Below are 14,252 nucleotides of genomic sequence, written 5' to 3' on the forward strand. Positions count from 1 at the left end.
CTCCAATATTTCTGCCTAGAGAATCCCACAGACAGAGGGGCCTGGCGGGCTACAGCCTATGGGGTCGCAAAGAGTCGGACTTGATTGAGCAACTAACACACACATCCAGGAAATTACAAATCCAGGAGATTCTAAACCTTATAGATCCCATCAGTGTCAGCTGGGGGCAGGCTTTATCCACCCCGAGGATATTTGGATTTGAATGAATGAAGGAGCATTACAACCTCTGAATTCATCAAATATCTTTTAGTTCCATTTTATATGGAAGGTACTCTGTAAAAACAGTGGTATGCTGAGGCCAATTGTGCTGTCTAGTAAGAGACAATGGTTAAATTTTCAGGAATTTTGCAAGTCGTTGATATCCCATGAGTAGCCCAAAATGGGCTGTGGTGAAGAGTATTTACACTTCAGCAATTAGCAAATACTGCAAATCCAGGATTTTCTTTTTCCTAGAGAGCTGGTCGTTAAATATTTACCAGGGCACCGTTGTATAAAACGCAAGTAACATGAGGGGGATAGATTTGTCTGGACACAGGTCCTGCCTTCAAGGCGCTACATAGCAGGCCTGATGATGACTTATATTCCAGAGATGAATTTCGGTTTCCAGGTCACTCTTCTCCTCCAGCCTCAGTTTCCTGTCTGCTAACTGGGGATCCCAGTAATATCTCCTTTCCTTTCTCACTGGGTTGTTGAGTGACTCACAGGAAATGATGCATGCAAACGAAGCCGCCTTGCCATCTATACAGGGCTGTGCAAATCATCAGAGACACATCTGGAGATTGTGAGACTGTTCTCTCGAGTCTCAACAAGAGGTAATTTACCCCCACACAGGGCCAGCCTGATAATCAACTGGAAACCAAGATGAACTCTAATCAGGTTTTATCTCCCCTGGCTGGACTAGAAGGGGCCTGGCAACACACCCGTGTCTGCTGCTTCTCAGCACTCGTCAGAGTACAGCTAAGCAGATGAGGCAAGCACTGGGCTTGGGGTGGGGACACCCACAAGAGCTGGGCTCAGGGCTGGGGGCAGAGAAAGTTCTGTACTTCTGATCTGCTGTGGGGAGCCTGGGAGATCTGTCAGCTCTCTGAATGATTACATGAAATGTCTCTGATCGATGAGAAAGAATGATTAGGAGGAGCACGTGGCTTTGCTTGGAGTCTCCAAAGAAAGACTGGTCTAAAGAGCAAAGCAGAAATGACTTACTTTACAGACTGGGAATTTCTCCTTGGGCCACTGGCCAAGCAGTCATCTTTAAGGTCACCCAGTCAGTGGCTTGCCCCACCCCCCAGAACCCCGGCACCGAGTTGGTCCATACACTCTTTTCTCTTCCATGGGAGTCCTGGGCCGTGGCCTTTCCCTTTGGAACCACACACTCTGCAGCTTAATGATAGGAAAGTACTCATGAATTTTTCTCTAATGATTTAATAGTCTGTCCTTCCCACCAAATGGTGAAGCCCTCCAGGGCATGGAACACCATCAATGGCATCTGTTTCTCCGGAGCTTGGTGGTGCCCTGGGAGTGCTCAGTACATCCTAAGAGCCTTTACCGAGTGCAGACCTGCCAGGGCTGAGACCACACTTAGCTCTAGAGGGGCAGCCCCTCTCCAGGGGACTCAGAAGGCAGCCGACCTGAGGTTGCTGGCTGGATCCTACAAGGACCCCGTGAGAAGGGAGGTGGAGGTAGATCCTTTCTAACGGAGGTGGAGGGAGGGTAACACACTTGCCCCAAAGCACCAAATTAAGCAGCAAAAGCAGAGCTCAAACTTGTCTGTCTCACCAGCCCATACTATCACAATATTTAGCAAAATGGAGGGGAAGCGGTGAGTTTCCTGAGTAAGTGGTCCTATGGCGTTTTCCCAACTTAATGAGCTGAGAAACCAAGGGCACAGATGGTGAAGGTGACCTGCCCACACAGTGGCAGGCAGCCTGTCCCCACCAGGAAGGTCCTGGGCGTTAGAATGACCCGTGGCGAGCCGCAGGGAGCGGGAAGGGAGGCCCGGAAGGAACGACATCACAGCCGCGGGGCCCGGTCACTAGTGCGGCTCCGCTGGTCTCTTTGTCCTTTCCAGTAGCCTGGCTCTTACACCCTGTGTGACACAGTGGGCCTCTGCTTCTGATCTTTCTTCCTTCTTCCCTCTTGTTCATCTTCTTGAGTCCGGGCTAGTTCTAAGGTTTTGTTTTTTCTGCTTCTCTCCTGTACTATCTGACTGTGGTTGGAGACTCCTGGAACATGCAGTCAGAGAGCCCCCACTGTGCTCCGAGGCCTGGGTCTTGTCCACTGACGTGGCGGCAGCACTGGCCTCCGAAGGATTAAGGGGAGCTGGTGGGGACGCCAGGTGGGCCTGGCCCAGTCCCCTGGGGCAGGTCCAGAGGCTCTGGGGACAGACCAGACAGCAGGGATACAACAGAACTAAGACGAAGGCTGAGGGCTCTTGTTTCTCCCCCAGCCTGTCTACACTCTACTTCTCCTTGGCCGTTGAGGTCTATGGCCAGTCCTGGTCCCTTTGGAGTATCTAACCCAATCCTCCTTCCATCTCCCCTTCCTGGCCCCTCCACACCTTCATGCAGAACCCGGTTCCCAACAGGAGGGCCTTTCATATCTCCACATCCCTTTTGGGCCTGATCCTGTGCCAACCACTTGCTGTGTAGCTGCCTGGTAAAATCCAGAACATAAATAATGAGTCATTTTTCAGTATAAGTATGTCCCAAATATCGCTTGGGACATACTTATGCATTTTTTAAAATTCCATTCATTGTTTATCTGAAATCCAAATTTAACTGGTATACTGACTTTTTTTTCTTTTTGGCTGTGTGCCATGTGGGGTCTTAGTTCCCCAACCAGTAATCGAACCTGTGACCCCTGCATTAGAAGCAGGGAGTCTTAACCATTGGACCACCAGGGAAGTCTCTGGTATACTGATTTTTTGTGTGTACAAACTCTAGCAGTCCTCGAGTTCGTTGATTAATCTTATTTCCGTTAATCCTCACAATAACTGTACCCAACAGTTATAATTAATAGTCTCACTTTACAGAAGAAGAAGCTGAGTACAAAGCTTACAAACAACAGTGTCAAGGCACCCACTCAGGGTTGGCATGGAAGAGCGAGTATGCATTGTGTGTTAGTTGCTTGGTTGTGTCTGACTCTTTTCAACCCCATGGACTATAGCCTGCCAGGTTCCTCTGTTCATGGGATTCTCCAGCAAGAATATTGGCAAGGGTAGCCATTCCCTTCTCCAGGGGTTTTCCAGACCCAGGGATCAAACCCAGGTCTCCTGCATTGCAGGCAGATTATTTACCATCTAAGCCACCAGGTCTGAGTCCGGTGCCCAAACTACACCTACTGTGCTGGATGAAGAGATGTGTCCTGACTAAGCCTGAACTCTCTGAGGCCAGCCTGCAGTTACTGAACCTCTCCCTGCCTCAGTTTCCCCATCTGAAATTAGTCATCATAGCAGTGTCTGCCTCAGAGAGGTGAGAATTGGAGAATTTCCTACACTAAGTCAAGGACTTCGATCAGTGCTCGCCCACATTAATTGAAACTGCCCCTTTAGATCAAGATACTGATGATTCATCCATTGGTCCTTCTGTCAGAATCCTTACAGGACCCCAGGGAGGGAGACTAGGCAGGCCTTGCCCTCAGATTCCTTATGCCTGAGGCACAGAAAAGCTGTCGGGTTAGGTCCCCAGAGATTGGGATCAGAACTCCAGTGCACTGTTTCCTGGTCCAATACTCATTTCCCTGTAAATCCATGAGCCAATATCTTTATGGGGCCAGAGAAGAAGTTATCCAAAAAATTTAAAAAACTATTGTAGGAGTCCCCGGCCCTTAGTGAGGAGAACCAAGTTTTTATACTTCTATCTCACATTTTCCTCTTGGGAATGAACTGTGTGTATTTGTGTCTATGAAACTAAAATCCAAAATAGGAAGCAATCTGTTGAGTTCAATCCATCAGAATGGACCCTGACCCAGTGGCGGACCAGGGTTCTGAAGACACCCTTCCCATAAACTAGGCACTAGCCCTGAAATGACAAGATATTCAGGAGGTCCAGGAGAGTGGGGTCCTGGGTGAAGGGCAGGGGCAGGTGAGGGCAGTATGCTAAATAGGACAGATATATTTCAATATTTTAACAGCCAGCACAGTCATATCCATATGTGTTAGTGAACCTCAGACCCATTTATCAGGGTGTTCACCTAACAATCTGTCTCCACCCAGTAAAAAAAGAGAAGGACTGGGGGATGGTATGTTTGAGCCACGTTTGGTTGAGTCCCTTGTAAACTCTGGAATAGTATGGGAATTATAACTACTGCAAATTGAACAGTCAGATATGCAGGCGCCAGTTCCTGCCAATCATAAGAGGTCCTTGCCACCAAAGTCTCATAAAAACATCGTTAGTTCATGTTAGTGTCATTTCAACAAGTCTAGAATAACTATGCAATGCCGCCTCAAACAAGAAGATTAACTGTGAAGGGCTTTCAGAAAGAGTCCTAGACTGGACCTCAGGGGGCTTTGATGCTAGTCCAGTTCTGCCCTGGCTCTGAAAACTTGGGTAATCCGTTCCTTGATTTTAGGTTTGTAGAATGAAAGAACTGGGTGATGTATTAGCCATGGCTCTTTTGGTTGCAAAAGAAAACAACCAACTCAAACAGGTTTAAGCCAAAATCTGGATTTATTAATTCACGTAACTGAAAAGTTCAGAGATTAATTTGGCTTCAGGTAAAGCTGGATCCAGGGGTTCAAACAAAAGTCCTGTGATTTTGTTTTTTCCTTTCAGTTTCATATTCAATCATGCACACTCTGGTAACTCCTGGAACTCCAGTCTGAAATTATCCTTACAGGCAATAATTCCATCAGAAATAGAACTTCTTTATCCCAATAGTAAAAAAAAAAAAAAAAAAAATCTCATTAAACTAGTGTGAGTCACTTGTGCATCCTAAATGAATCATTAGAATTGGAGGGATTCTAGAATATGCCCATTGGCCAGACCTGGATTATATGTCCAGCCCTTGGAGTCAAGGGTAGATCCAAAGGTCTGAGGGTGCCAGAGTGTTATTTCCCAAAGGGAAGTCAGGGTACTGTAAGCAAACGAAGGGAGCAGGGATTCTGGGGAGGCATGAATAGCAGGTGTGCCCTCCGGATGGCTCTCAGGTGACTTTCAGTTCTAATGCCCACCAGGCTCCTCTGTCCATGGGATTCTCCAGGCAAGAATACTGGAGTGGGTTGCCATTTCCTCCTCCATGAGATCTTCCAGACCCAGGGATCAAACCCGTGTCTCTTACATCTTCTGTATTGTCAGGCAGGTTCTTTACCATTAGCGCCACCTGGGAAGCCCATACTCCAGATGACTCTCAAGGAACTTCCAGTTCTAAAAGTCTATGATTTTAGGAAATGAACTTTTCTGCTTTCTGTCCTTTAGTAGCTTACAAAGAAGGGTACGTGAAGGAGAGGGTAGTGTTCTCTTTGGGCTCCTTTCTGCTTCTTATTTCACCCATTTTATCATGTCACGTGCCCCCTTGGGAGGAGAGCAAAACAGAGAGTTGACTTTGTGAAAAGTCAAAAAGCCACACTGCAGTGGGATCTATGGAAGACATTCTGGGTCATCCTTTGCAAAGAGTATGTCTCCATGAAAGCAATTGCCATGGCGGTCATTATAAACGGGAGGGGTGCATGCTGTCAGCATCCACTGCCATCTGAGAAGCCACATTTTCACTCAGAGAGCAGTGTTCTGCTCATCTCCTTCCCTACAGCATTTACCCGGAAGAGCCCTCTGGTCCTTAAATCAAGTCTGGGCTGATTTGCATGCTCTAATGGTGACATGCATCGTCTGGCTCTAGCCAGATCCAAACACCAAATGGTGAACTTGTTTGAGAAAGTGCAGTTTTCAGAGCAACAGGAGAAGGGAAAATGTTAATAAAGGGCAGTTCGCTGAACGGAGGTTAAATACTTTCATACTTCTCAACTAACCCAGAAACTTCCCCGAATCCTCATTAAAAAACAAAAGTTCTCTGTAATCTGATGTTTTACCTCATTAAGTGCTGCAATTTGAGAATCAAGAAAAGGACTGAGTTGAAAAGTGGCACCTGGTCTGGTGTGCCTGGTTCTCCTGCAGGGGAGGGCTCAGGAGAGGCACAGGGAAGTAACTGGGCAGGGCTCGCGATTCCCTGTGGCAACCAGGAGACCTTTGCCTCTCTGGGTTCCAACCCACAATGCCCACTCAGGTGGCTTCCTGCATAAGCCTCCACAGCTGCATTGTCCCTCCTGCCCCTGCCTTTGGCGGGAATGCCGCCATGGTGAATTCTGCTGCTGCTGCTGCTGCTGCTAAGTCACTTCAGTCACATCCGACTCTGTGCGACCCCATAGACTGCAGCCCATCAAGTTACTCTGTCCATGGGAGTTTCCAGGCAAGAGTACTGGAGTGGGTTGCCATTGCCTTCTCTGGTTGAATTCTGAATCCTGGTTAAAGATTGAGAAATCCAGAAGCAGTTGGCCTCTCTTCTTTGGAAGCGTCTTGTACCCTTTCTTTCTGTCCCTGACTCATTTTCTCTTTCTGTCCAGTATTTCTACTATCTTCTTCTATATATTCCATTTTCTTTCCTTCCTCTGTGGCAGTACTAAAATTTCTAATAAGAAACTAAAGGAACAATTTGAAAAATTAACAGTGTAAGGCACACAAAAGCATTGAGTTTACACTTGAAATGAAGGAATTGTATATTTCAACAAAGTTGTGTTTTACAAAGGGGAAAAAAAGAAAAGGGAAATGGATGGACCTAGAGATTATCACACTAAATGAAGTCAGTCAGAGAAAGAAAGACAAATGCCTTATGACACAAATGCTATATGGAGTCTCAAATGTGATACAAATCAACATATCTACGAAACAAAAACAGACACACAGATACAGAGAACACACTTGTGGTTGCCAAAGAGGGGAGAGGGGGTAGAAATGAGAGTTTGGGATTAGCAGAGGCAAACTGTTATACAGGATGGATAAACAACAAAGTCCTACTGTACAGCACAGGGAACTATATTCAACATCCTGTGACAAACCATAATTGAAAAGAATGTGAAAAAGAATATATATGGGTATAACTGAGTCACTTTGATGTACAGAAGAAATTAACAGAACATCATAAATCCACTATCCTTCAATAAAAATTAGAAACGAAAAGGTAAGATCTACAACCTGGTCTAATAGAAGGTTGAAGCTGCATTTACATACCAACAACCCACATCCCCAAATGGAAACTGGGTTGTACACTCACTTGGAGCCAGAACTGTTTGTCCTCCCTTCCAAAGGCCAAAATGACAGCCGAGTATGAGGTTATGGCCAAAACTGGGGAAACCATGTAAATGCTGTATCTAAGTCGGGTGACAGTCTTTCCACTGCCATGTAAAGTCCTGTCTCCTAGGTGTTTGGAATCTCAGGGGTTAAATGCAAGTAACAAAGGTTTCTCTTTCTCAGAACTAGCTGGTTAAAAGGTCTATGATTCATATTTGTCAAGGAAAATTTGCTTTTATCTATCTGCTTTTCCTCGTTGACATCACTTCCTTCTTTCCATTTCTCAGAGGTGGCTCTGGGGTTTGGCAGTCTGAACACAGCAATTTACAGGGAAGTTGTACAGAGTCTCTTGTTTGGCTGCGGTGGCCACACTGGGAGAGACGTCTCGGAGCGCCCCTTTGCTACCCCAGCCTTCGACACACCACCTGCCCCAACTCACACACTCTCAGCTCTATAGGAAATTCACCACTTTATGGCCTCGCGTAAAAGTGCCATTCTGAATAAACACAAAAGCGATCAAATGCACTTGAGTTGTTGGTCTTAAATATCAGTCATGCTTCATCGCAGGCATACGGGACCTGTTCCTCACCTGATATCGTCATATAAAAAGTGAGGGCCTTAGGGGCATCTTAATGAGGTGATAATGAGGAAAAAAAAGGTTCTGGCTTGAGGGGGCCTGGCATTCACTGTAATGTTCAAAGTAGGTTTAATCTTATATCAGACTCCTTGCTATACAATATTAAGAAAGAAGAGGGGAAGAGAAATGAAGATTGTATTGTGGTAGGTGTGTATGTGTGTGTACACTCACTGCTTCGAATTTTGCTTCTTAGTCTACCTTATTGTGCTTGAAGACCTGCCCGCAATATCATGAGGATTTTTTTTAAATGCAGATTACCCAAATCCTTGAGCAAGGAGCTTCCTTCTCCAACATCTAGAGCTCTTTATGTTCTTCCTCTGCACTGATGCTGCCTTCCTGGCTCTATTATGCTGTTATTGTTTTTGCCTTGCTTTCTAAGATCCTCTTTGTTACTCTTGAAGACCTGCCATTATTTCAAAACCTTTTTTCTTTATGTGATCCATTATGGAGCAATAGGGTGAGGGAGCTTCCTACTTTGCCATACAGATGGTCTTTATTCTCCCTTCCTCCTTTCTTTTCAGACACTTGGAATAACTAGGTCATTGAAGAAGTTCTTTGAAATGGGAAGTGACAAACTCTGTCCTTTCCTGAGTGATTTAACCTCTTTGGTGGAAAAGAAAGATCATCTAGAAACCAAGGTGGCATTGTTGTTCCTATTGACCAAGAACAGCATTTGAGTTAAATCATTCATTCATTTGTAACCTAAATGTTCCCTGGGGAGCATGAGAAGTCTTATTTATTTTTATACCAAAAATTGTTTGCTCGGAGTCTTCACCCATTTTACTAACAGGACTCCAGAGATTTTAAAAGACGTGATATTCCTATTCAAAGAATTCCAAGGTTTGTTAGTTGTACCTATGAGTCAGTCCTCATTTTTGCTCCCTTGCTGCCATTGCCAAATAATTCTGTCCATGGTCAATCATCCATCTATTCATCTGCACATCCATCCATCCATCCATCCATCCATCAGCCAACCATTCATCCATCCGTCTATCCATCTACCCCTTTGTCCATCCATCTGTCCATTCACTCATTTATTCAACAACTACTTATTGAGCACTGAGTATGAGCTAGGTATTCAGCTAGGTGATGACCTAGGGATATAGTGATGAGTGTAGACATCTGCCCTCTGGGAGGATACAGTCTTGTGAGTGATATAAACAAAGAAATAAACAATTACTATACAGCGTCAGGTCCAATGCAGAGCTTATTGAGAGCACAGGATGGGGATTCCTGGCCAGAGGGACTAAGAGAAAGTCCACTATGGAAATGCTGTGCAACCTAAGACCTAAAGTAAGAAGGAGGAGGAAGGGAAGTGGGACATTTTTCAGAAAATGAAACAATCCAAAACAAAAACTATGGGTACCTGTTACTCTAATGGGCAAAGAAGTTTGCCTTGCTAAATCCTGAGCCTCTTAAATAATGATGGATTTTCATGTAGAAAGAACATGGATTTGGAAACAAACAGACATCACTGTCTTGGGACAATTTGCTTAAACTCTGCTTGGTCTGGATTTGCCTGATTTTTAATAAGAGCAAGATAATAATTCCTAGTGTACAGTATTGTTGGGATGGTTAGATGTGTTTTAGGAAAAACTCCCAACACACGAGAAGCCTTCACAAATGATAGATTTTATTACTATGAAAAGCACAAAAACATATCAAGGTTCTTAAGGGTGGAGGTGGAGGTGGGGGAAAACTTCCTGGGAAGCTTTAAAAAAAAAAAAAAAAGTAAGGACAAATAAACAAACACACCCAGGCTTCATCCCAGAGATTCTGAGTCACTATGTCTGGGTGGGTCTCTAGCATCTGGTTTTTTCTAAAAGCTCTATAGGTGATTCTAATATTTGCCATGGTTGTGAATTGCTGCCTATTTTCATGCATGTAGCTGCCAAGGTTAAGTACATGAAAACCACAACTGAGAACTTAGTAACCATGATTTAAAGTAACTATTAAACAGAGTTGGAACAGCATGCTGATGGTCAGTAACCATCCTTCCTGGGTAATTGTGAAGCAACTTAGGGGTCAGTGAGAGTGGAGCTGCAGAATTTCTCAGGCTCTTAGAAATGATGTCCGTAAAAATGTCTGGCTTGAGTCAGAGTGGAATTTAGCTGTCATATTTCTCTTGACTGACCACCATAACCCTTTGGTAATTGATCTAGTAAATTAGTAACTCATACCATACAGCAGCTTAAACTTTCTAGAGTTCATGATTGCTTGCTGAAAATAGCCATCTGGCAGTTGAATTTCCAGTGTAGCTAGTACAGAAGAATTCAGGGCAGGCATTTGCTTGTGAAAAGTCTCAATATTTCAACCTCCAGCCTGAAATTTTAGTTGTTCAGGGTGAAATTCTTAAGGGTATGTTTGTAAATGTTCCCGGCTGGCTCTATGCCTCTCATTCCCTCCCTCCTTGGATGACAGTACAACGCAACATGGCTAATGTCTGGATTTGCTTAGAGCTTGGGGGAAGTCACTGCCTACAAACTGCTGGGAAAGTCTCAGGAATGAGCAAGCTTTGAGCTTCACAGGTGTCCATGTTGTTCTGGAGATAGAAGGAAAAACTAAATATTCGTGATCTGGCCTGAACCAATCCAGAAAGAATAAGCCTAATGTCTAACCTGCTCCAAATGTGATTCAAGATACCTGCTTGAGAACCACCTGGGGGAGTTGAGCAAACATGCAGATTCCTGGGCATCATCCCAGCCTTACGGAATCTGAATTTCTGGGGATGAGGGCCAAAGCTTGCTAACAATGTTTGTAGTTACAACTGCCTTGTAAGAAGTGAAAAGTTCATTTTAGTACACCTTTATTTTGCCACAAATAGAATTCTATTTCTGCTTTCACACTCGGAAAAGAACTGTACAGGTTAAGAGCGTGAGACCCAAAGACACTCATTTCTTTCTTTTAATTTTTTATTTATTTTTGGCCAAGCGGCATGTGGGATCTTCTGTGACCAGGGATGGAGCCTGCGCCCCCTGCAGTGGAAGCTCAGAGTCTTAACCACTGGACCACCAGGGAAGTCCCTGAAGTCACCCATTTCTGCTCCTGCTCCTTTGCTAATTCCCATAGAGAAGTCCCATTGGCCTTTTCGACTTCTGTTTTCTTTTCCATACGTAACACTAATAAGTTTCATAATTTAAAAATGAATGATAATTCCTACCCTCCTTACCTTAAAGACCAAATAAGGAAATGGGCATGAAAATACTTTGGAAACTAAAAATACAAAGTTCTATTAGTGCAGTTATTTCATATGTGAAGGATCTGCGGTTCAAGATACCCAGCTAATGATTTTCCTGGCCAAATGCTCATCACACTAAAAAAATTTTGTTGTTGTTGTTTCTTTTACTGAAAAGCGGGAGGATATTTCCTTACATCCTCAGTTCAGTTCAGTCGCTTAGTCATGTCTGACTCTCCGCGACCCCATGGACTGCAGCACACCAGGCCTCCCTGTCCATCACCAACTCCTGGAGCTTGCTCAAACTCATGTCCGTCGAGTTGGTGATGCCATCCAACCATCTCATCCTCTGTCATCCCCTTATCCTGCCTTCAATCTTTCCCACCATCAGGGTCTTTTCCAGTGAGTCAATTCTTTGCATCAGGTGGCCCAAGTATTGGGACGTCAGCTTCAGCATGAGTTCTTCCAATAAATATTCAGGACTGATTTCCTTTAGGATTGACTGGTTTGATCGATCTTCTTGCAGTCCAAGGGACTCTCAAGCCCCTAAACCTAAATATGATGTTTCAGATATTGGGGAAAAAAAAAAAAACAGGCAGGGATCACTAGAGACTTTAACATATCAATCCAGAATTGTGTGACTCACGCTTAGAGCAACTGAGGGTGGGGTTGGGGGGCTCAAATGAGCGTGTTCCCCAGAGCCTATTATGTTATCTGCATCCAGGAAGCAGTATAAGCCAGAGATTTCTCAGATCAAAGCAATGTCCACTATCTTTGAGTGCTTGCCTGCTGAGACATTTTTTTTTTCTGTTTCTGGCAAATAAATATCTAACAGTAGAACAAGCCAGCTTGATGCATTCTGTGAAAGATCTTTCCTAATATTCTAATCTCTCAGGCCCCAGACATGAGTCTTCAAATGAGGAGGAAAGATTGTCTAAAATTTAACTGATATATTGAGAGCCCTCTATTATCTGCCTTCAGTTTTCCATCTCAGGCTTCAGTCTAAAAAAAGGAGGCTGTCTCCTCAGCCAGCATTCCTTGACATTTTCTCAAGTTTACAAGGAGATTGTTGGAGACAGTGTAATGCATGAAATAGTCCTCTCTACAACAGTTCACTTTTAGTCAGCCGAGATCTCTGCAGCACCACTTCTCTGGCATAATCCTACAGGTGCCTGTCCAATTTTTCGCTTTGGATAGATCTGTTTTCCAGACCTAGGAGAAATAACCACTGATGCCAGAACTCTTGAAAGTGCCTACCCAACCCTGGGAGGGAATGAGGAAAGGCTGGTGGAAAAGGAAGAGAGCGAGAAGAGGCAAGGGGGTCCTTGGAGTAGACTCTTTGGAGATGAAATGATTACCTGCACTAAAAAGAGCCTCACATTCATTCTGCTTATCCTTTCAGCCATCCATTTCATTCATTTGTTCAAGGAGGCGTGGGAGGATGCTCTATGAAGGTTGCTTGTACACTGCCACAACCTGGGTTTGTAGCCATAGTATTTACAAACTGGGGAAGGTTTCCTCTTGCTTTGTTTGGGAGAACAAAGACTATAAGACAAACCTGCTAAAGCAACAGGGGGAGAAAATCCAGTTCCACCTGGCTCTTCCTTGAATGAGTTCCCACCCCTTTGGGGGCAGGTGGGGCAGTCAGAGCCCCTAACCACTGGCTTGGAAAGGAAAACCCTGGGGTCATTTGATCCAGCTCTCAGAACTGTATTCTACCAGGAACTAGAAGGGTGCCTTCCAGGGAGTTAACCCTTTTGTTCTCAAGTTTAGGAAGTAAGACCTTCAAGGTGCTGAGATGACATATTACATGAACTTGAAAACGATGATGGTGATGGTGATGAAAGTGAAAGTCACTCAGTCGTGTCCGACTCTTTGAGACCCCATGGACTGTAGCCTGCCAGGGTCCTCTGCCCATGGGATTCTCCAGACAAGAATACTGGAGTGGGTTGCCATTCCCTTTTCCAGGGCATCTCGCTGACTCAGTGATCAAATCCGGGTCTTCTACACTGTGGGCAGATTCTTTACCCGAGAAGTAATGATGATGGTAAATAACCCCCTTGAACTGTTCCCATGTGGCAGGTACTATGCTACAAGCTTTATATATATTATCTCACTGAATCCTCACAACATCTGAGATAGATACAATTATTATCTGCATTTTGTAGATACGGAAACTGAGAGAAAAGTTAAGAACTAGGACCCCCCTGGTGGTCCAGTGGTTAAGACTCCATGCTTCCAAAGCTAGGGACGTGGGTTCCATCCCTGACCAGACAACTAAGATCCCACATGTTGCTCAGTGTGGTTGAAAAAAGAATGTTAAGAATCTTGTTTGAAGGCATACAGCTTGCAGGTGATAGAGCCGGGCCAGTGTCTGTCTATCCTCTTTCTCTGTTTCTCTGGTTGGGGACTTTTAAATATACTCCTTTCTGCTTAAAGCATCTGACACAGCTCAGATTATCTGGGAGTTTTTTGGTGTGGTGTAAATGGTCTCTCTGGTTTGATTAGACTTTCTTCATCCTGAAGGCTCTCTAATATCAGTTACTCACTGGTGAAACGAGGCATAAATGAAATATGAGCTGGAGGATTCTTTGGCCAGCATCTTGAGGCCACCCAAAGACCAGCTAGTTCTCAGCCCTGAAGACCCCAAAACTCAAGATCCTAGTAGGGTCAGCACAGGCAGTGAGTGATGTGGACAAAAGAAAAGACAAGGACAAAAGAGGAAACACTGACTTAACCTGTGAAAACCAAGAAGAAGGCAAAGCTTGTCCTGAATATCAGCACTGCATCTTTTGAGAGTCTTCAGTGTGGACTGAGTTTGGCTTTCAGAGCTAAGTCTGGTGAACCACACTGGGAGCAGAAGTGAGAAATGCCTCTGCCTCTCTCTCTCTCTCTCTCTCTCTCTGTTATATATATATATTTAAACCCACAAAAGAATCCCAAGACACTTGATGCGTTTTTTAGGGAGTAGCAGTTGTAGTATGGCACAACTGTGGAGTCAAATGCCTCTGAAGAGACACAGTGTCCACCTAGATGTTTCTACCTGGTTGTCTCTGTTAACAAACCAAATGTAAGATTTCCTGTTTGATGTGGAATGCTGTGTTTGCATTTTAAGTATCTGGAACTGAGCACACACCCACTAAGTGTGGGTGGTTTAAATGAA

The sequence above is a fragment of the Oryx dammah genome, unplaced genomic scaffold (genome assembly GCF_014754425.2).
Source record: "Oryx dammah isolate SB20612 unplaced genomic scaffold, SCBI_Odam_1.1 HiC_scaffold_14, whole genome shotgun sequence".
Classification (NCBI taxonomy): Eukaryota; Metazoa; Chordata; class Mammalia; order Artiodactyla; family Bovidae; genus Oryx; species Oryx dammah.